The 23,165-nt window shown below is 53.4% G+C and overlaps 1 protein-coding gene across 3 annotated transcripts in view; it reads right to left on the bottom strand.

Moving 5' to 3' along the window:
- Window positions 1-21,915, bottom strand: part of KANSL1 (KAT8 regulatory NSL complex subunit 1) — a 106,698-nt gene extending 84,783 nt beyond the window's left edge. For 2 of the 3 annotated variants that reach the window (XM_029074846.1, XM_029074848.1), the window contains exons 1-2: window positions 21,821-21,915; window positions 19,293-19,434 (exon numbers count right to left, since the gene is read on the bottom strand). The gene's annotated coding sequence lies outside the window, so the exon portion shown is untranslated. Of the gene's footprint in view, window positions 1-4,977; window positions 5,065-19,292; window positions 19,435-21,820 lie in introns of those variants that run through there. The other variant, XM_029074847.2, reaches the window with a different exon arrangement.
- Between the last annotated feature and the right edge of the window lie 1,250 nt (window positions 21,916-23,165).

The raw sequence follows: 23,165 nt of genomic DNA, 5'->3' as shown, positions 1-23,165 counted from the left end.
TTTTTTTTTTTTCCCCCAACCATCAGCCACCCCAGTACTCTGCTGTCATTCGGGTGAAGCGGAGCAGCTGAGGCTCACCCTGCCCTGCCTTGCCCCTCTGGCCTTACCCAGAACTAAGCTCCGTCTAGCGGGCGTTAGAGGAAGAACCGATTTTATCTATTCTTGGGGTCAGAACTTCTGTTGCTTGTCCTTTTCCCAGAATGCCCTACTGCAGATTGTACCCTCAAGGACATGCACGTGGTACAATGGGATTTCATAATTCTCACAAACTGACTAAACTGTGTAGCACTTTCTTGTCCGATTCAACAACAATGAAAAAAAAATAAGGTTCATCGGGGGGAGGAGGGGCGATTTGGGAAGGAGTCATTTTCATGCTTTCTATTTCTAATTATAAGTGCTATCAGGGCTACCACTTCACCCATCACCCCCCCCCCCCCCCAACCAACTGTAAACTTGCTCAGATGCTAATAGTAGGTAGAGTCACTAACATAATAAATATGACCATGAATAATTCAGTATTAAGAATAGTATTAAAATACATTCCAGGCAGCTTATAACATCCCGGTTACACTTTCCTTTAGGGAAAGGAAGAATTCCGGCATTTATTATTAAGCACTTACTCTGAGCATCAAGTACTGTGTTAAGCGCTGGGGCAGGCTTAAGAAAATGAAATCTAGCAGGAGTCAGCGTGGTCCCCACCACACCCCCAAATCTGGGTGAGCAACCCCAGTCCCAAAAGCACAAGTCGGAGGGCACTGACCGTTAGGCCCCACGGGACTCACAATCTAAAAGGGAGCGCAGAGATCTTATCCCCATTTCACAGGTGAGCAAACTGAAGCCCGGGGAGGTCAAGTGACTCTTCCAAGGGCACACTGCAGACGACTGCCAGGAACGGGGCTAGAAAGAACCCAGTTCTCCTGAAGCCCGGCCCATGCTCTTTCCATCGGACCCCCCCGCCTCCCTTCCTGGAGGGGCTCTAAACTGCTGCGATAGGTTACCCTCACTCCAACGGTGTGCACGGTCACTGACTGTTGCCAACAAGGAAGAAGGTGTCAGAAAAATCAGAAAGCTTACTTTCTTTCCCAGGACCCTTCCCGGTCTAATCGAATGAGCGTAAGAATCACCTCTGAAAACAAGAGGCCAGAGGGGGAAGGGCTCCAGGACAGCACTGGGGTGTGAGTTCAACGTCTGGGTCCGTCTGACTGGCCAGACCTTGGTTGGAGGATTTACTGGTCCACCAACAGCTGATCAGGAGATCGGCCACACTAGTTTGATTTGGATCAATCCCAAACTGGAGTTCCAACGCCCGGGGGGCGGGGGGCGGGGGGGGGGGGGGGGGCACGTGCGCAGGTGGCGAAGAGCTGGGTTCAAATCCCACTTCCCTCCAGGTCTCAAGCAAATCACTTCCTCGCTCTGCTCCTCAGTTTCTCCACCTAGACGGTGCTATCACCGTGCCCACCCCTGCAGGTTTCCCAAGGATTTAAATACATTAACGCAAGTGAAATATTTTGAGCTTTTCAAAAGAAGCATTATAGACTAATTTCAAGCCTTTGGTTATTTGGCAGGGAGCTTGGAAGAGCAGAAGAGGAGTCAGTTCCCTTGGTGAAAAGTTTGACTTGTTAAAAAAACACCCGCCCTCCAGAGTGACCGATCTGCGGATGACTTACTTTCCAAGGGCTAAGGGATCCGATGCCTCGGGAAACTACCCTCTGCCCAGTGCCAAGACTCAAGCGACAAGCACTCAAGCCCAGGCTCATTTTGAGTCCTTTAAAAAAAAAAAAAAAGCCAACAAAAAACCTTCAAAACAAGCACCTCCAGCCACAATAGGGCTGGGCTTGAAGACAAGATCATGGCAAGCCACCGGAGCTTCACCAATCTAGACCCTCGGGTAAGGAGCCAGGCCTAACTTGCACAACATTGACCCATGGGGGGCGGGCGGGGGGGGGGGGGGGGAAGATGACTATCCAGCTAGGCCATGGAAGTAGCATTGAAGGAGGGGAAAAAGGAATGTGGCAGTGTTTGCACAAGAGAGGGAAGAGGAATGTACCATAAGAAACCTCTCTCCTCTCCCTTTTCCCACTTACAAGTTCACAAATGGCAGAGAACTCAAGCAACTGCTTCCCACTTCTCTAACCACCTCAAACCAATTCTTTTTACAAGGCACCACCCCTCACGAAGGGAGGGAACAACGATTCCCCTAAGGGGTGGGGGCGGGAGGAAGGAAGGAAGGGCAAGACAACTCAACTTGCCCCCAGTAGCCAAAAGGCCAACAGTTTCTGAAAAAGCCTCAGAGCGAGGGAAGAGAACAGCCCAGGACACCGCTGAAGACCCGTGTGGATGGGAATGGGAAGGAGAATGGGAACGGATTTACGAAGGCCAGACAAGGGACCACGGTAGGGAGAAATTAGAGGCCGGCTCCCTGGCCACCTGAGCTCTGACAGGTCTTCACTGGAGGGTGGGGGGGGGGGGAGGAGAAGGGGAAGGAAGGGAGGACACCCTCAGTCCACCGCTGCTCTCTGCCACTGTCCCAGGCCATGTGTAAAGGGGTAACGTTTACATGCATAAAGGTGGTCAGGAGCTTCCACCGCGAGCCTCCACCCTCCTACCTCCAGCCCCCACCCTCCCCCCACCGCCCCCATTTCAGGTACCGCTCAAAGCTTTCCCTCTTAAATCGAGAAGAAATAAAGAGGGCCAACCAAGGGATTAAAAGTTAATCATAAACACCTCAGAGTGGAAAGACTTCGCCAGCTGCTTCAGCTAGTGATGGGTCAGAGAGATGAAATAAGGTAGTTAGTTGAATCAAGTCAATGAATACCTAATTTAGTAGTAAATCAAGAGTGTCACGACTGTGGGCTGTTCTCCCTTATTTCATAATGCATCATTTTAAATTCCCGGGGGGATGGGCTTTTTACCTTGTCTTATTTTTAGAAATACACATCACACTGCACACATCACATGACATGATGTAACTGCTAGCAAGAAAAAGGCCCAAACTATTCAAAAAAGATAACCAACTGGTCAGATGGAAAGGATGAATGCCGGCTCGGGAAAACTCCCCCTACAACCCACGCTGACTTTTAAAATGAGACATTTACTTTGTTGGTCACTCCAAGAATTCCAATTTTACATTCATTAGCTGGGAAGGGAGGCAGGCCAGTGGCTTTCCTTTAAAATCCTCAACGGGAGCAGCTGCCTGGGGCTTGCAAAATGGGCATTTCTCCGATGGGGGAGGGGGGCGGGGGGGGGAGGGAGAGGAGGAGGAAGGGCGCGCAGACGAGGGGAGAAAGGATAGAAAGAAACATGAGCGATGGTAAACCAATTATCTCCCGCTTAAGAAACTTTGGCATACAAACGCCTCGAAATTACAGCCCTCTTTATGTGGAGGCCTTAAGACAAGAAGCTGAGGTCGGTCACTCCAGTTTCCTTTCTTCGATATTTCCACTTCTGCCTGAAAGGCAGAAAGCTCTTTCCAAACAACTGAACACAATGGAAAAGGTCTAAATTGGCCAGACGGCGTTTTAGAAGAGGCGCGGTATACCTTAAACGGCTCGTGCCTTGCTTCTTAAAAATCCCCTGAAATCTCCGGGAACAGTAATCTATGCCTTCATTCGCAAAAAAGAGGGGCCCGTTCTTCCTTCGTATGACTTCTATATGGAAGTTGCTTTTGAATTCGCGTCCAATAATAGAAACTGGGAGTAGAGCACATTATGCAAGGTGCGGATTATGTAATTTTCCCTTGTTTACTTGAAAAAAAAAAAAAAAGACCTTTCCTGATTTTCCTTCGAGTTCAAAAGGGGCCTAAAATTTCTCATCTTGGAAAAACCGTTCCTCTCCTCTGGATACATAAACACCACCAGAACCCCTCCAAAAAAAAAAAATATATATATATATATATAACCCAATGATTGCCAGCCACGTGACAGGGAGGGAAATGGCAAACAGTGGGATTGTGAATGGAAGGGGGGTGGGGGAGGGGGAGGGGAGTGTCCTTTGGGAACTTGGGGGCCCTGGGGGCCCGGGTTCTCCGCTCCTCCCTTCCCCCCCGAGCCGGGCCCGCACCCGCAACCCTGTTAAAAAAAAAAGTGCGGGCCTCCCGGCGGGGCCTCCACCGCCCGCCCCGACCCCGCCCCATCGAGGGGCGCCCTCTTCCCCTTCCCCTTCCCCTTCCCCGAGCGACCCCGGCCCAAACAGCTCGGCCCAATCCAGACCTTTCCAAAGCGGATTCCCCTAAGTCCAAAAAGACCCACGCGCGCTCACACACGCACACACACTCCACACCACACACACACACACAAAAGGATCTCCCGGTTCGGGGGGAGGGGGGGGGAGGAGGACAGGGCGCCGACGACAAACCGGACTTGACTTTGGCCACTAAAATAACCGCTCCCCCTTGAAAATAAGAAGCCGACCCCGGGCCGGGAAGGGAGGCCGGTGGGGGAGGAAGAACGGGCGCCCGAAACGGTGGCCCCCAATCCTCCACTCTTCCCCAAGCGCCGGCCCGGGGGGAGCCTCCTTCTCCCTTCCGTCTGGTGGGAGGGAGCCGGCCCGAAAACATGTCCACCAAGAGGAGACGGGAACCGACGGCGGCGGCGCGACCTCGATGCGGCCGGAGAAAAGAGAAGCCAAAAGGAAGGAGCAGGGGGCCGTGCGGGCGGCGCGGGGGGCGAGGGAGGCCGGCGGCGGGACAAGGGCCCGGGGAGTTGTTGGGGGGCCCGGGGCGGGGCCGGGCCGGGCCGGGCCGGGCGGGCCGGGGGGCGCCCCGCTTTTGTGGCCGCGCGTCGGAACGCCCGCCACGGCGGGGCCCCGGGGAGCGGGCCGGGCGGCCCATTCAAAGTTCCCCACTGTGCGTGCGGGTCCCCGGCCTTCCAAGTAACAAAGGCGGCGCGGGGAGAAAAGAAGGGCAGCGGCGGGGGTGGCGGACGGCGAGGAGGAGGAGGATGGAGGAGCGGCGGCGGCGGCGGCGACGGCGGCACCTACCACGTGATGGAGGAGCGGAGCCCGGGCGGATTCAGCCCCACAAAATGGGCGCAGTTTGCAAAGAGCAGCCCCGCTCTGGGCGGGCCCGCCGGCGGCGGCGGCGGCGGCGGCGGCAGCGGGAGCGGCAGCCGGTCCTGCCCGCCCCCTCCCCCCGCGCAGCCCCCCGCAGCCCGGTGCCGCCCTGACTTTCCGGGCGGGGGGGAGGCAGGGGGTGCAGGAGGGGAGCGGCCGCTTTTCTTCTCTCTCTCTCTCTCTCTGTGTCCGTCTCTCGGCTCCTGCGGGGGCCGCCGCCCGGACCACAGCCGCAGCCCGGGGCGGCCGGGCGGCCGGGCGGGCGGGGGGAGAAGAAAGCCGCCCCCCCGCCCCACACCAACCAGCGCCGCCGCCTGCACCCCCCCGGAGCCCGGGGCGGTCCGGTCCGGTCCGAAGCGATCGGGTGCCGGCCGCGCGGTCCCGGGGCGGCCGCCGCCGCTGCAGCGTTGGCGCGGGCCGGGCTGCGGCGTCCTCTTCTCCTGCTGGCTCGGCGGCGGCGGCGGCGGCGGCGGCGCGGGGAAAATGGCGGCCGCGCTCCTTCGTTTCCCTCCCCCCCCCCTAATCTGAAGCGGAGGAGAATGGAGCGGGCGAGCAGCGGGGCCACGGGCGGCAGCAGCAGCAGGAGGAGGAGGAGGAGGGAGGAGGAGGAGCGGCGGCGGCGGCGGCAGGGACAGCGCCTCCGCCGGCTGCGGCTGCGGCTGCCGGGGGCGGCCGCTCCCCGGCGGGCCGCCAGGGGGCGCTCTCCGCGCCCGTAGGCCGCCAGGGGGCGCGCCCGCCCCTCGCCGATGCCGCGGTCGCGCGCGCGCGCACACAACTGCGGCGGCGGCGGCGGCGCCGAGACGAGCGCTCTCCCGCGCTCTCTCTCTCTCTCTGTCTCTCCCCCGGCGGCACCGGACCCAGCTGCTCACCGGAACGAGGGGCGGCGGCGGCGGCCGCACGCCACACTGCGGCACTGGGCCGGATCCTTGCCAGGGGCGGGGTCCGGCCGGGGGGACGCCCCCTGCCCGCCGGCCGCCGGGACCGCTGCCCGAGGGCGGGCCGCCGGCTTCGGGGCGGCGGGCGGGAGGGGAGGCGCGTTTAGCGCGTTCGGGACAGCGGGGCGGCCACGGGGCCCGGATGAGTGCGGTCGGGGGGCGGCCGGACAGCCGGAACGCGGCCGCCCACGGCCCGGCCGGCCCATGCTGTCACGCGCCGCAACGCGGCCCGCCGCGAACCCCTGCTATGCCTTCGGCGGCCGCCAGGGCGCCCTCACCCGCCCCCCCCCCCGCTACTGCGCAGGCGCCGGCCGAGCCGGCCCCGGAGCCCGGCTGTGGCGCCCGCGCGAAGCCCCACGGGAAATGTAGTTGGCGGGGCACCACGCGGCTCCCGCGGGAGGGGCGAGCGGCCGGCGGCCTCCGACAGCGACCGCAAGACCCCTCTGCGGGAAAGACACTTCGCGGCGCTTAACGCTGCCCTGCGCGTTAGCGGGGAACTTCACCGAACTCCAGGGCACACCGTGCACCCTGACCCCCCCCCGCCCCAAGCCTCCCAGACCAACCCTTGCGCGGGCAAGTCTGGCCGACTGCCGGGGCCCCTCGGCCGCGTGTTGCACGAGAAACGCCTGCCGTTCAGGAAATGGCGGCCGCGCCACTAACTTCCTCAAACGGCTCGGCGGGCCGGCCGCAGTTAGCGTCCCCGGAGCCTGCCCGGCCAGCGTCCCAGGCACAACAGCGAAAGTGGACCCGGGTCGCCGCTTATTTGAATTAAATGGAAACTCGCTTCGGGTCCTCTCGCCCGTTTCGCGGGAAGCGGGTGCCCAACGTGAGCTCGGCGCCGAACCTCGACCGGCCCGGTTTCCCGCTGCGCGGTCGCCTCTCGAGAACCGAAAGAAGGCACACCCCTGCCGTACGGCTCACGGGGAAGTTTTTGGCCTCCGGCTAGGAGATGCAGCCAACTCACCCTAAACCCAAAGAAGCCGTTTTTCTTGCCTCCCGCACTTTTCACCGAAAGCCCGCGCCCAGGCTTCCCAGGGCCTGCAAACACTGCAAACCACATCGCTTCTGTGGTACACGAGTTCCTTCCTGCAGAGGAAGGGCTGTCATATGCCTGCCGGCAAGCGTGCCAAATCATAATAATGGTTTGTCGAGCGCTTAGGTGTCAAGCACTCTACTGAGCGCTGGGATAGATGCAAGATATTCAGGTTGGTCACGGTCCCTGTCTCTCATGGGGATCTGGGGCTAGAGGGAGTAGAATTGGATTCCCATTTCACAGGTGAGGAAACGGGGGCACAGCTAAGCCATGTGACCTGCCCAAGGTCACACTGGAGACACGCGGCGGACCGGAACTAGAAGCTGGGTCTGCTAACTGTAGCTGGGGTAGTCAAAGTATTTATTGGGCACCTACTGTGGGCCGAGCACTGTTCTAAGGGAAAACAAGATAATCAAGGCACAGTGTTTGCCCCACCCTGGCCTCCCTGGCTAAGGGGGAGAGAGAATGAGGCACTGAGAAGTTAAGATTCCACACGGTCACACAGTCACGCAGGAGGGCTGGGATTAGAACCCAGGACCCCTGACCTCTTTCCACTAGACTCACCAGGTGTGAGCCTACTCCTTTTTTCGGCACACCCCTCTCCCATACTCCCCCTGCCGCTCCACCCCCCTCCCCCCCAAGTCAGGGTTTTCCAGGTTTCCGATCCTAGGGAAAAGGAAAACATAATTTTTTGAAGTTACACCAAAAGACACAACTTGAACTGGATGAAATCCAAAGCCAAAGTAAACAACGCAGCAGTTAACAACTCCAGCTGTGGGAGATGGTATGCTAGAAACCTTGAACACAGTTATCAGCAGAAGGAGAAAACTCCAAATAAGGCCAAGCCCTTCTTTATGGATGCCGAACTTAAGAGAAAGCTCTCCGCATTGGGCAAAAAACTTAAACATGATGTTCGGGGGCAACAATTCCCCAGAAGATAAAAGCTCCTACAAGTTTGCCTTCCCAAGGGAGAGGTGCTTCTGAATGGAGAGAAACTGCACCCCACAATTTTATCCTCAAGTCCAAGACCAAAGTGTAGCTCTTCATCCTGAGGACATCCAGCGGGTCTCCTCCCAACACCCCTCTGCTGCACTGCAGTAGCAGGGCATCTTCGGCTCATCTACAGTTATTTACACCTCGAGTCCCCAGCCTCACCTTGGAAATGGGCAGGATTTGGGCACTGATGTGGGGCGCTACAGTAGTTCAGGAGTCTGCAGTTTGGGGCAAGAGGGAATCTCAGCACACTTTGGGTAGCCTGGATTCCCCAGGTTGCTCCGGGACTTTCTCCAGCGGCCCCCAGGGACCACCACACCCTGCCTCGCCAAGTCCTCACTTGGCCAGGTGCGTGCTTTCAAGTGGCCCGCGGCAAGGGAGCAACTGATCTCCACAACCGCATTTGGGTGTGTCCACCTGACTATTAGTGACTAGCCAACCACACCTTTTTCACATGTGTTTACACCTGCATATCATTGGTCAGGGTGCTCACTCCTCAACTTTGGTGACTCCCAGTGAACATAATGTTACAGGAAAGGCCGATGCGCACAGAGCAACTCTTGTTCTCTTCTAGCACAGCAGCCAGGTGGAAAGAGCACGGTCCCGGGAGTCAGAGGACCCCCAGGGTTCTAATCTTGGCTCCACCTCCTGCCTGTTGGGTGACCCTGGGCAGATCGCTTTACTTCTCTGGGCTTCGGCTTCCACATCTGTAAAATGGGGATTCCATTCCGGTTCCCCTTCCTACTCAGACCAGGAGCCCAGTGAGGGATGGGGACTCTGCTCGACCTCATCTGTCCAACCCCAGTGCTCAGTACAGCGCTTGAACCTTAGTAAGCACTTAATGCCATAACAACAACAACAGAGTAAGCATTTAAATATCACTTCTTCTTCTTCTTACCATTCACCAACCAACTCCTACAGAAGGCAGAGGTGGCAGCGACAGCCCTCTTTGGCCGCTGTCCTCGTCTTCACCACATATCTCCGTTACACCCAGCTACCACCCAGCTTGTTTTGAAATCACTGTGAATATTCTCCCAAGCCCAGTGACTCCCATTTGGAACTTGAAGAGTTGCCCTTCCACATTTAAAAGTTGCTCTCCAATTGTCAAAGGAGCAAGGAACTGATTTTTCATGTTTTAAACTTTAAATAAAGCTCCTTGACTACATCTGATTTTTCAAAGTTCTAGAATAGAGAAACATCAGGCTCTTTGTAGAAGCTAGGTCTAAGGTCTGGCTCCCTTTCTGGTCACTGGCTCCCGCTTCCCTCATCTGCGTTCCTCTTAATATCGCATAAATAATCGCCGCCGGCTGCGGGTTAGCTAAGTGCTCAGAACGCACTGGCAGGATCCCTCCCTGAGGAGCCGGCCACTCCCGCTAGCCTGGAAGCTCCCAGAGGGTGGGGATTGTGTCTACCATTGCAGTGTACTCTTCCAAGTGCCTAGTACAGTGCTCTACACTCAGTACTGAATAAACACTATCAACTGACTGATATCTGACCTGAAACCGAGACGGCTTCGGGATGCCCGGACAAAGGCTGCGGGAAGAGAGGGAGGTTGGCCAGGTGGTGTGGGCAAGAGCTACTGTCCTTCTCCACTCCACCCCTGCTGCCCTCCCCACAGACATCCACGGCCCTGCTCCCGGGGGAAGAGGGGAAGGTGTCCCTGGAAAATTACCCCAGATGGGCTTATGGCCAGCTCCCTGGAGACAGGGAAAGGGCCTCTTGCCTATTTTGTGCTTCCTAAGCACTTACTACCCAAGTACTACCCGCCGGCACACCACCACCTGGACGGCCTTGAACACGGTCGATCCAGTGCCAGGGTCACACCTTTCCCTGCTGTTAACCTCTGCTCTTCTGATGATGATGGTATTTGTCAAGCGCTTACTATGTGCCAAGTACTGTTCTAAGCGCTGAGTATGTGGTGCCAAGGTGCACAACTCCAGGCGGGTAAGCAGCATGGCTTAGTGGAAAAAGCGTGGGCTTGGGAGTCAGAGGTCATGGGTCCTAATCCAGGCTCCACCAACTGTTGGCTGTGTGACTTTGGACAAGTCACCTAACTTCTCTGTGCCTCAGTTACCTCATCGGCAAAATGGGGATGAAGACTGTGAGGCCCACGTGGGACAACCTGATAATCTTGTATAATAATAATAATAATAATGTTGGTATTTGTTAAGCGCTTACTATGTGCCGAGCACTGTTCTAAGCGCTGGGGCAGACATAGGGGAATCAGGTTGTCCCACGTGGGGCTCACAGTCTTAATCCCCATTTTACAGATGAGGGAACTGAGGCACAGAGAAGTTAAGTGACTTGCCCACAGTCACACAGCCGACAAGTGGCAGAGCTGGGATTCGAACTCATGAGCCCTGACTCCAAAGCCCGTGCTCTTTCCACTGAGCCACGCTGCTTGTATCTACCTCAGCGCTTAGAACAGTGCTTGGCATATAGTAAGCACTTAACAAAAACCATCATTAATTAAGCAGAGGGGGAGTTTGGCTCTGGGGAGATGCTCTGGCTTCCACTGCTTAGAGCCTATCCTTAAAGTGGGCCTCAGAAACCAGTCAGTCATAACTGTGGTGACCACTACATCCCGCCTCTGGCCTGGAACGCCTGCCCTCCTCACATCTGTCAGTGACTCTCCCCCGCCTTCAAAGCCTTATCCAAGAGGCCTTCGCAGGCCCTTCTGTATCGCCCTGACTTGCTCCCTTCATTCATCCGCCCCCTCCCAGCCCCAAGGCACTTATGTACATACCTATAATTTATTTATATTAATGCCTGTCTCCCTGTCTAGACTGCAAGCTCATTGTGGGCAGGGAATATGTCTGTTCTTATATCGTACTCTCCCAAACACTTAGTACAGTGCTCTGCACACAGTAAGTGCTCAATAAATACAATTGAGTGCCTGACTAAAAGTCTTGGCTCGCAGATGATGAATAAAGCACCACACCCATTTTTCCTAAGGAGCAGCTGGGCCTTGCGGATAGAGCCCAGAATGGGGAGTAGGAGACTCGGGATACGGGCCCGGCTCCACCAGTGGCTGGCTGTATGACCTTGGGCCTCAGCATTCCTCCCCTGTAAAACGGGGACAAGGTAGACTGTGAGCCCCACATAGAACAGATACTATGTCCAAAATGATAACCTTGAATCTACCTCAGACCTAAGCACATAATAATATGAGAAGGTGAGAGGCTGAGAAGCAGCATGGCTCAGTGGAAAGAGCCCGGGCTTGGGAGTCAGAGGTCATGGGTTCGAATCCAGGCTCTGCCACATAATAATGTTGGTATTTGTTAAGCACTTACTATGTGCAGAGCACTGTTCTAATCGCTGGAGTAGATACAGGGTCATCAGGTTGTCCCACGTGAGGCTCACAGTCTTCATCCCCATTTTACAGATGAGGTAACTGAGGCACAGAGAAGTGAAGTGACTTACCCACCGTCACACAGCTGACAAGTGGCAGAGCCGGAATTCGAACCCATGATCTCTGACTCCCAAGCCCGGGTTCTTTCTACTGAGCCACACTGCTTCTCTAACACTTGTCAGCTGTGTGACTATGGGCAAGTCACTTCACTTCTCCGTGCCTCAGTTACCTCATCTGGAAAATGGGGATGAAGACTGTGAGCCTCACGTGGGACAACCTGATGACCCTGTATCTACCCCAGCGCTTGGAACAGTGCTCTGCACATAGTAAGCGCTTAACAAATACCAACATTCTTATTATTATAGTGGCATTCATTAGGCGCTCTATTTTCATACAGACGAAGCAACTCCAGCTAGGCCTGGCTATGCCAGAGCACAGAATGTCGGTCAGGAAGGGAAGAAGACCAGGCCCTGACCATAAACCACTTCTCCCTCTGCAGGGGAAGTGGAAGGCTGCAGGCTTCCTCAGGAAAGATGCAGCAGCAGCAGCAGCAGCCGCCGCCACTGTCGCAGCAGTCGCTGCAGCAGCAGCAGCAAACAGCGGACAGACTACAGAACAGCAGGGAGTCCAGAGGGCATGGGAAGGCTGCGGGGGTCGTGCGGGGCCGGGAGGGGGTGAGGAGAGAAAGAGGACAAGGAAAAGCAAGGTGCAACGGGGGGAAACACACAGAAACCACTCAGATCCAATTCTCTGAGTCAGTCATTTCATCATCGTTTGGGGTTTTTTAGGGTATTTGTTAAGCACTTACTAAGTACCAGGTACTATATTAAGCGCTGCGGTAGGTACAAGCTAATCAGGATGGACACAGTCCCTGTCCCACATGGATCAGAGTCTTAATTCCCATTTTACAGATGAGGTAACAGCCTGTGAGAAGTAATTCGCCCAAGGTCACACAGCAGACAAGTGGCGGTGCTGGGATTAGAACCCACGACCTCTGAATACCAGGACTGTTCTCTTTCCGCTAGGCCACACTCCAGCAGCAAAACCAGGGTTTTGGGACACCGCTGCACCCCACCCGCCGGGGCCTGTTCCTTCCAGAGGGCACAGGTAAATCTCTGAAAACTCATTAGTTTTCCATCCAGCAGGGCACCATTTAAAGGCTGTTTGAAGAGGAATAAGCCGTAGTGGCCTCAAACAGCACCCCAAAGGGGAACAGTTCGCTCCCTCCCCGATATGTACTTCATTTTCTCCCTAAAAAGCAATGACGATCAAAAGCGGCACTAATTTCCTGAACTTTCCAGCTGTTCCTGGTGAGAGGCCTACTCTGACCAGCTTAGCATGAGACTTCCCCCCGAAGGCCTGAGCAACTTTTCCTTTAGGTCCCAGTTGCTTGGGCACAAGTAACCCACTAACCATTTCCATCCCCCCGCCCCAATATCCAATCCCTTTTCATCAAATTCCAAAACTGACTGCAAACCATCGAAAGATTCCCACAGACAATGGGAGTCCCAGGTGGAAGAGGGATAGAGTCTCACTTCATAACCTAGTGGGAAGAGCATGGATCAGACCAGGCTTCTAATCCCAGCTCTGCCACTTCCCTGCTGGGTGATCTTGGGCAAGTCATTTCACTTCTCTGGGCCTCAGTTTCCTCTTCTGTAAAATGGAGTTAATATACCTGTTCTCCCTGCCATTTAGACTGCGAGCCTCTCGTCAGACAGGGAATGTGTGCAACCTGATTTTATCTTTAGCCCAGTGCTTAATACAGTGCTTGGCACACAGTAAGAGCTTAAATATTCATTACCATCCTTATAATTTTAACCTGGGAGTGACATCCAGAGCTGACCCCAAGCATACTATTCATTCAATCGTAGTTATTGAGCATTTACTATGTGCAGAGCACTGTACTAAGCACTTGGGAGAGTAGAATACAATAAAGAGATGCATTCTCTGCCCACAGCGAGCTTCCAGTGGTGGGGGGGGGGGGAGCGGAGACAGACATGAATACAAATAAATGACAGATATGTACATAAGTGCTGCGGGGAAGAACTAAGGAAGCAACTCAGGGGAATGCAGAAGGGATTGGGAGAAGAGGAAAAGAGGGGCTTAGTCTGGAAAGGCCTCTTGGAGAAGTGCCTTCAATAAGGCTTTGAAGGAGGGGAGAGTCTTTGTGTGTCATATATGAGGAGGGTGGGTGTTCCAGGCCAGAGGCAGGACGTGGGCTAGGAGTCGGTGGCAAGACAGGCAAGATCGAGGCACAGTGAGAAGCTTAACATGAGAGGAGAGAAGTGTGAGGACTAGGTTGTAGAAAGAATAGTAAGGTGAGGTAGGAGGGGGCAAAGTGGTGGATTGCTTTTAAAGTCAGTGGTAAAGAGTCTTTGATGCAGAGGTGGATGGGCAATGACTGGAGTTTTTTGAGGAGCAGAGTGACATTCATTCATTCAGTAGTATTTATTGAACACTTACTATGTGCAGAGCACTTACTAAGTGCTTGGAATGTACAAATCAGTAACAGATAGAGACAGTCCCTGCCATGTCCTGAGCAGTTCTGTAGAAAAATGATCCCCGCAACAGAATGAAGTATGGACTGGAGTGCGGAGAGACAGGAGGCTGGAAGGTCAGCAAGGAGGCTGAGGCAGTAATCCAGGTGGGAGAGGCTGAGTGATTGTATTACTGTGGAAGCAGTTTGGATGGCGAGGAAAGGGCAGATTTTAGCGATGTTGTTAAAGTGGGACTGACAGGATTTCATTTGGATTGAATATGTGAATACTAAGCATAAACCCAAGAAATACCATGGACAACTACGTCACAGCCTAAAGGAAAGCAAAGGGCTATTAAGAACTTTCCAGAATCATTAACAGCAGTGTTTACTGAGCACTGATAATTGCAGGGCACTGTACTAGATGTGCAAGGAAACCTACTTCAGGACGTTTCCGCTATGCGATCTCCGCCCTCAAGGCCCTTACAATTTAATGATTCCCCAAGCTGATAATAACTGTGGTATTTGTTACGCATTTATTTTGAGCCAGGCACTGTTCTAAGCACTGGGGTAGATATAAGGTAGTCAGGTTGGACAAAGTCCCTATCCACACGAGGCACACAGTCTTAATTCCCATTTTACAGGTGAGGTAACCAAGGCATAGAGAAGTGATTTACCCAAGGTCACACAAACAAGTGGTGGACCTGGGTTCTGATCCTTTATTCACAGGCCCATGCTCTATCCACTAGGCCACAGTGCTTCTGTGACAGTTGAAAGAATGAGAGTGAATAGAGATATTAAATACCAGCAAATCAATACTGGATGAAACAGAAGAATGCCAACCTCCCTTAAGGGAAGAAAGGCTGGAAATATAGAGGGATATTAGAAAGCTGGGTTTCTGGAGTGGAGGACTGTGCTGGGCGGAGCGGGGAAGGGGCTGGGGAATACATTCTGGGAGGGGGCTCTGATGATTCTAATGACAAAAGAATTAAGTGCTGATCCTGTGCTAAGCGCTGGAGTAAACACAAGATAATCAGATCTGCCACCACCCTTGCCCCATAAAGGGCTCACTGAATGAGAGCGGGAGAATAGCTATTTTATCCCCATCATGCAGATGAGAAAACAGGCCCAGAGAAGTTAAGTGTCTTGCCCAAGTAGGCGAGTGGCCAGGCCAGCATTAGAACCCGGGTTTCCTGAATGCCAGTCCCATGGCCTGCCCGCTAGGCTTTACTGTAACTGCCTTCTGTGGTCTGAGAACGGGTAATTCGTCACTCTCCTCACCACAGCACCCGAACCTAGGCCACACCACGTCACCGGAGGAATGTCACATTATCCTCCCTGTGCCTTGGGGAAGCAGCACTGCCTAGTGTGAAGAATCCAGGCCCGGGACTTAGACGACCTAGGTTCTCATCCGGGCTCCACTACTTGTCTGCATGTGACTGTGGACAAGTCACTTCCCTTCCTCTGTGCTTCGGTTTCCTTCCTCTGGGCTTCAGTTTCCTCATTTGTAAAATTGGGATTAAATCTATGTTCTCCCTCCCATTTACACTGTGAGCCCCATGTGGAACAGGGACCGATTATCTGACCTGATTGCTTTCTATCTTCCACAGTGCTTAGTACAATCTTAGCAAAGAGTATGCATCTAACCAATACATTATTACTGTTATTTTTATTGACTATCGTGGCAGCAGGCATACAACCACATCTCTCGTTGCCTTGCATTCTATCCACCCACAACAGGGTCCTGGCCAACAGGCATTCTCTAGGAACTGCGCGTACTCCCCTAAAATAGAGTGAAATAAAGACTCAGAATTTGTATTGAACTCTCCCAAGTGCTTAGTAGAGTGTTCTGCCCAGAGTAAGTGCCCAATAAACACGAATGATTAATACTAGTCTTCTCAGCTCATGTTAGTCTCCTCGGGAAGCCCCTGAGGAAGCAGGTGCCCCCACCACTCATGTGGAAAGATGGGAAGAAATACCTCTGCTGTGAAACCAAATACCCAGATCGGACCAAAACCTAGTCACTGCAGCACTTTCACCCATCCTATCTCTGTTATATGGCAGGGAGAGAGGCTGTCTTTGATATCAGCTGCCGTCGGTCACCTCAACACCCAGTTCTGAGGGTCACAGCGTCCATTTTCATTAAAACCGTTCCTCACCCACAGTCTTTCCGTCTCGGCCTGACATGTTTGGCCCTGGGTTTCTTCAGTCAAGGCTAATTTGCATATCAACTGGTCACAGGCAGCCTTCTAACCATATCTGTCTTAACACAAGAGTTAAGAGTCATTTAATAATAATAATAATAATAATAATGTTGGTATTTGTTAAGCGCTTACAATGTGCAGAGCACTGTTCTAAGCCCTGGGGTAGATACAGGGTAATCAGATTGTCCCACGTAAGGCTCACAGTCTTCATCCCCATTTTACAGATGAGGTTACTGAGGCACAGTTCAGGAGGCTCAACCTTTCCTCTTTAGTTAATAATTTCCCCAAATTCTTGAAATGTAAAAAAAAAAAGTAAATGATTTTTGAGGAAAGAGTTAAAAAAAAAATCCACAACTTGGAAAAATGCCACCTAAATGGGCCCAGAAAGGCACTTCATCGGTTTTTAGGTACAGGTACTGGGCCCTATCTGAAGAGCATGATCTCTCCCCTGCACTTAGTAAAGTGCTTAGCACAGAGTAAGTAGCCTCCTAATATTATCATTACTGTTTTACCAAAGTTTTTATTCCCGTAAATTCTTGTTATCCCACAACCGATAACGCCACTGATTTGGATATCACCACAGAGGGCATGGCTCAAAATGATGGAAGTTTTCCTCCACTTTTAGATTAGGAGTGGGCTGCAATGAAAAAGAGGGAGGCCTCTTTTCTCCAAAAATCCACAGGTTAGACGTTTTACTGTACTTTTAAAAATAACTTATTTCTGAGCCAGACTGAAATTCCCTTTAATGTGAGTCCTGAGAACTGCTAGAAACACTTGGAGTTTAAGTTTAAATTTTCAGGGTTTGGAGATGAAAGAACAGAGGAAGGACAAAGTAAGGGCTCCCCCTAGAGGGTAGAAATTCATCGACAAGCCAAGCTTGCTCAGGATTAAAAAAAAAAAAATCCCAGACCCCTCAATAAGCGAGGAAATCTCCAATGTCACAGTCAATCGATCTGGTATTTATTGAGCACTTCTAACATGCAGAGCACTTGTACAGGTGCCCAGTCTGGGTGGGGGTCAGAAGCCTCCCCACAACTTCTGTGGCCATAGCTAATAATAATAATAATGTTGGTATTTGTTAAGCGCTTACTATGTGCCAAGCACTGTTCTAAGCGCTGGGGTAGACACAGGGGAATCAGGTTGTCCCACGTGGGGCTCACAGTCTTAATCCCCATTTTACAGATGAGGGAACTGAGGCACCGAGAAGTGAAGTGACTTGCCCAAAGTCACACAGCTGACAAGTGGCCGAGCTGGGATTTGAACCCATGACCTCTGACTCCAAAGCCCATGCTCTTTCCACTGAGCCACGCTGCAGCTAGGTTAGGGAAGCAGCGTGGCTCAGTGGAAAGAGCACGGGCTGGGGAGTCGGAGATCATGGATTCAAATCCCCGCTCCGCCGCTTGTCAGCTGCGTGACTCTGGGCAAGTCACTTGACTTCTCTGGGCCTCAGTTCCCTCATCTGTAAAATGGGGATGAAGACTGTGAGCCCCACGTGGGACAAGCTGATCATCCTGTATCCTCCCCAGCACTTAGAACAGTACTTTGCACAAAGTGCTTAACAAATACCAACGTTATTATTTTTATTACTAGGGATCGTATTCTCCGGCTCTTGCCTATTCTCCCAAGCACTCAGTACAGTACTCTGAACCCAGCAATCGATCAGTACTAACGATCAAGGAACTACTTTCCCTTACTGCTATTTTTAGAAAATGGAAAAAACTCACTGACCTCAAGGAAGTCAAACTCCTTCCTATCCGTTGGCCTAATCATTTCCCAGAAGCACTAAATTACAATGGAAGGGCAAATGGCTTCAGCCTTCCCCACGGCCCTCTGAAGCCTGCTCCGCTCGGGCGCGGTGCCTACCACCACCGGGGCAAAGCCTCAACCAGGCTCAGGGGCCTCCCCACTGGGCCACCTGGCCCCTTGGCTGAAAAGAGCGACGGAAGAAGGAAGTGGGCACAAAATGTCATGCCCAATTACTGCGGTCAGAGGAAAGGCATGGGAGAAAGAGAGGGGAGTACCGTGGTCCAGTGGAAAGAGCCCAGGCCTGGGAGTTGGAGGATCTGGGTTCTTCTGACAGCTCTGCCACTTACCTGCTGTATGATCTTGGGCAAGTTACTTCACCTCTTCGGGCCTCAGTTTCCTCATCTGTTAACTGGGGGGGGGGGTTCAATTCCCATTCTCTCTCGCACTTGGACTGTGAGCCCCAATCATCTTGCACTTACTCCAGCACTTTGTAGAGCGCTCAGCACAGAGTAAGCACTTAAATACCACTGTATTATTATCATCCTCATCATCGTTAAAGCAGAGAGTTGCCGCAAAATGGTGGTCACAGAGGCACTGACCGCCAGTGCCACACTCTTGGTACCAGCAGTCTGCTGTCAAAGAGTGAACACGTATTCTTACTAGATGGTCCATCACTCCTAATCAACTAATCATATTTAGTCAGCCCCCACTCTGTGTGGAGCACTGTACTAAACGCTTCAGAGAGTACAACAGGATGAGCAGACACGATCCCTGCACCAAAGGAGCTTACAGACTAAAATCACCATCTCCGCACCTCGGGTGCCCCTACAGCTGCCCAGCTAAGAAACCTAATGATAGCTCTGAGTGAAGGGGTGGGGGAAGGGGACGCACATAGTTGTGTTTGCTTTGCATCAACAGCATGTCCACGGCACAAGTCCTTAGCTATTAATTTCAGAAGAAGCTTTAGCTATTCATCAATTCTACAATCTCAATGGGTGTGAACAATTTCACTTATAAACAGTGATGACAATTTAAAGGAAAAAATGAATGAGCAATTACAATGATAGACGTGCCTGCTGTGTCACCTTGGGTAAGTCACTTAACTGCTCTGTGCCTCAGTTTCCTCACCTGTAAAAATTCATTCATTCAATTGTATTCACTGAACACTTACTGTGTCTCCCTCTTACTCAGACTGTGAGTCCCACATGGGAGAGGGACTATGTTTGACCAGATCAACTTGTATCTACCCCAGTGCTTAGAACGGTGCTGACAACATATAGTGAGCACTTAAATACTACGATAAAAAAGATATCAAAAGCAGATTGAATGTTTTTTTCAATCCTTTACCAGTGTCAGAGGCAAAAAAAAAAAAAAAGGTCACGGGGGTCCTTCACCAAAAAGCAACGGCGTTATCTTATTTTAGAGGCAGAACAGAATTGATAAAAAAGACAGATATTTTTCAAGACTACAATGTCCACTTCAGAAGAAGAAAACTAGATCTTACCTCATTGGGTATCCAAGTAGTTTTCATGGTGTCCAGAATAATTCAGACCACATAAGACTGAAGCAAGGAGGAGTTTTTTCAATTCCTTCCAACCTACCCAGAATGGGCAGCGAGACAAAACTTGACTGCTTCAAGGGGGCACCTGAAATAGAGAACTGGAAGTTAGAGGACTTGAACTGTCTGATAAGCCCCACAAATCTGTGTAAGAACTGTTCTATGAGGAAACAATGGGGTTCTGGGAAGCACATTTACCCGCTCAGTTTGCGTATCCCTTTAACTCGTTATGGACAGGGAGCGTGCCTATTTCTGTTGTATTGTACTCTCCCGGGCGCTTAGTGCAGTCCTCCACACATAGTAAGTGCTTAATAACATTGACTGATTGATGTATGGAAAAGAGCAGCGAAGAGACAAAAGCCCACCTGAAGGCAACTGAGAAGTCAAGTAAACCAGGAAAATTAGACGATTCAAAATTTAAAAAAAAGGAACTTCTCTATGATCAAATAATTGGCTTTTAAAAAGGGAGAAGGCCTAGCCAAGCAGCGTGGCTTAGTGGAAAGAGCCCAGGCTTGGGAGTCAGAGGTCATGGGTTCTAATACCGGCTCTGCCACTTGCCAGTTGGGTGACTGTGGGCAAGTCACTTAACTTCTCTGTGCCTCAGTTATCTCATCTGTAAAATGGGGATTAAAACTGTAAGCCCCACGTGGGACAACCTGATCACCTTGTATCTTCCAGTGCTTAAAACGGTGCTTTGCACACAGTAAGCGCGTAACAAAAACCACAATTTATTTATTATTTTATTCAATCATTCAATAGTATTTATTAAGCGCTATGTGCAGAGCACTGTACTAAGCGCTTGGAACTTACAATTTGGCAACAGAGACAATCCCTACCCAATGACGGGCTTACAGTCTCCTACCAAAGTAGGTACATTCATTCAATAGCATTTACTGAGTGCTTACTATGTGCAGAGCACTGGACTAAGCGCTTGGAATGGACAATTCGGCAACCAATAGAGACAATCCCTGCCTAATGATGGGCTTACAGGCTCCTACCAAAGTAGGTGCATTGATTCAACAGTATTTACTGAGTGCTTATCATGTGCAGAGCACTGTACTAAGCACTTGGAATGGACAATTTGGCAACACAGACAACCCCTGCCCAATGACAGGTTTACAGTCTAATCGACAGGCTTATGGTCTCCTACCAAAATAGGTACATTCATTCAATAGTATTTACTCAGCCTACGTGCAGAGCACTGTACTAAGCACTTGGAATGGACAATTTGGCAACATAGACAATCCCTGCCCAATGACGGGTTGACAGTCTAATCGACAGGCTTATAGTGTCCTACCAAAGTAGGTACATTTTTTCAATAGTATCTACTGTGCCTATGTGCAGAGCACTGTACTAAGCGCTTGGAATGGACAATTTGGCCACATAGACAATCCCTGCCCAATGACTGACAGGTTGACGGTCTAATCGACAGGCTTATAGTCTCCTACCAAAGTAGGTACATTCATTCAATAGTATTTACTGCGCCTATGTGCAGAGCACCGTACTAAGCGTTTGGAATGAACCATTCGGCAACCGATAGAAACAATTCCTGCCCAGTGATGGGCTTAGAGTCTCCTACCAAAGTAGGCATATTCATTCAATAGCATTTACTGAGCCTTACTCTGTGCAGAGCACTGTACTAAGCGCTTGGAATGGACAATTCGGCAACTGATAGAGACCATCCCTGCCCAATGACGGGCTTACAGTTTACCAAAGTAGGTACATTCATTGAATAGTTTTTACTGAGCCTTACTATGTGCAGAGCACTGGACTAAGCGCTTGCTATGGACAATTCGGCAACAGATAGAGACCATCCCTGCCCAATGACGGGCTTACAGTTTACCAAAGTAGGTACATTCATTGAATAGTATTTACTGAGCCTTACTATGTGCAAAGCACTGGACTAAACGCTTGGAATGGACAATTCGGCAACAGAGACCAGTTATGCGAGGATTTAGGTGCCCTGGGCTGCATCTAGTGAGCACCCAATCTCCCCTCCCTCCCCCCCAAACCAACAGCACTAGAGGATACCCTCCTTCCCTGAAATACCTTTTGATGGCAGGGTTTGAATCAACTAAGGAGGAAGAAATCTCCCCCCGCCCCCACCCCCGGGCGATTCTCCCTTGGCAGATCCTCCCGAGGGTCCCGCTCAACCCAACCTATTCTCCAACCGACATCTTTTCCGACCCGAAACCGTTTGCTTTCAATACGGTTCCAAAATGGAAACTCCGTGTGATGGGGGGAGGGGGGGGGTGCGGGAGGCCAGGAGGCTGCCCTTCGGCCTGCGGCCCTGGGCCCCACTGACCCCCCCGGGGCCCCGCCCGGCCCGAGGCCCGCGGCCCGCGGCCCGAGGCCCAGCTTGGACCACCGCGTCCGGGGAGGGACTGGTGAAGGCCGGGGCCGCGGGGCGGGGGCCGAGGGGAGGTCGGCGGGATCCCCCTGCCCACCGCCCAAGGGGGGGAGAAGAAAATGACCTCAGCGGAAAAGTTTCCTTCGGGCCGGGGCGGAGTTGGTGGTGAGGAGGGCCCTGACCCCGCGGGGAGGGGGCGGCTGCCCAAGGCGGCGACGACGACGACGACGACGACGACGACGAGGAGGAGAAGGCCCCCTGGGGCGGGCCGAGGTGACCGGGCCGAGCCGGGGCCTGAGGCGGGGGCTCCTCGCCCCGTCCCGTCCCGGCCGGTCCTTCCCTTCCCGGCCCGGCCCGGCCCGGCCCGGCCCGGCCCGGCCCGGCCGGTCCTTCCCATGGGCGCGGGGGGCCCGTCGGGGAAGTGGCCCCCGCATCCCGCCCACCGGGCGGGCGGCCGGACGGGAGGACGGGCGACCCCGGGGTCCGGTCCCTCGGGCCGAGGCGGGAGCCCCGCACGGCCCCCGCCCCCGCCGCCGCCGCCGCCCCCGCTCCCGCTCCCGCTCCGACGGCAACTCCCCCATCCCCAGCCCTACCTGCACGGCTCAACCAGGCTTGAAGGAGAATCTTCCGCCCTCCCGGCCGCCCATTGGTGGTGCGGGGGCGCGGGCCGCCCGCCATTGGCCGAGGGGCCGTCCGTCAGGCCCGGGGGGCGGGGGCCCGGGCCCCGCGCCGCTCTTCTCCCTCGCTCCCCTCGCTCCCCTCGGCTCCCCTCAGCTCCCCTCGGTTCCCTTCAGCTCCCCTCGGCCCCGGCAGCCCGGGATGCAGCGGGGGGATGGCGGCCGAGGCCCGGCCGTCGGGCCGGGACCGCCCAGGGAGGCCGCCACCGGGCGGGCAGGGAGGCGGGCAGGAGGCGGGCGAGGAGGCCGGTCCCGGGCCTGACCCGACAGACGGAGAGCGGCCCCCCGAAAAGGCGTCTGGGCCGGCTGCAGACAGGCCAACCGGGGCAACCGGCGGCCGAAGCCCCCTCAGATGAAGGGGGCGGGGAGCAGGCCCGACGTCGCTGCAAACCCCCCACTGCCCCCTTCCAAATTCCCCACAGCATCGACAATAGTGTTGGGGTTTGTGAAGCGCTTAGTAGGTGCCAAGCACCCTGCTAAGCCAAGGCTGCTACCAGGGAATCAGGTGGTCCCACGTGGGGCTCATCGTCAATCCCCATTTTACAGATGAGGGAACTGAGGCACAGAGAATAATGTTGGTATTTGTGAAGCGCTTGACCCTGTGCCAAGCACTCTTCTAAGCCCTGGGTAGATGCCAGGGAATCAGGTGGTCCCACATGGGGCTCACCGTCAATCCCCATTTTACAGATGAGGGAACTGAGGCACAGAGAATAATGTTGGTATTTGTGAAGCGCTGACCCTGTGCCAAGCACTCTTCTAAAGCCCTGGGTAGATGCCAGGGAATCAGGTGGT

The sequence above is a fragment of the Ornithorhynchus anatinus genome, chromosome 11, assembly GCF_004115215.2.
Source record: "Ornithorhynchus anatinus isolate Pmale09 chromosome 11, mOrnAna1.pri.v4, whole genome shotgun sequence".
NCBI classification, from domain to species: Eukaryota; Metazoa; Chordata; class Mammalia; order Monotremata; family Ornithorhynchidae; genus Ornithorhynchus; species Ornithorhynchus anatinus.
The sequence above is the reverse complement of the archived record's forward strand: the minus strand, read 5'-3'. Positions and strand labels throughout refer to the sequence as shown.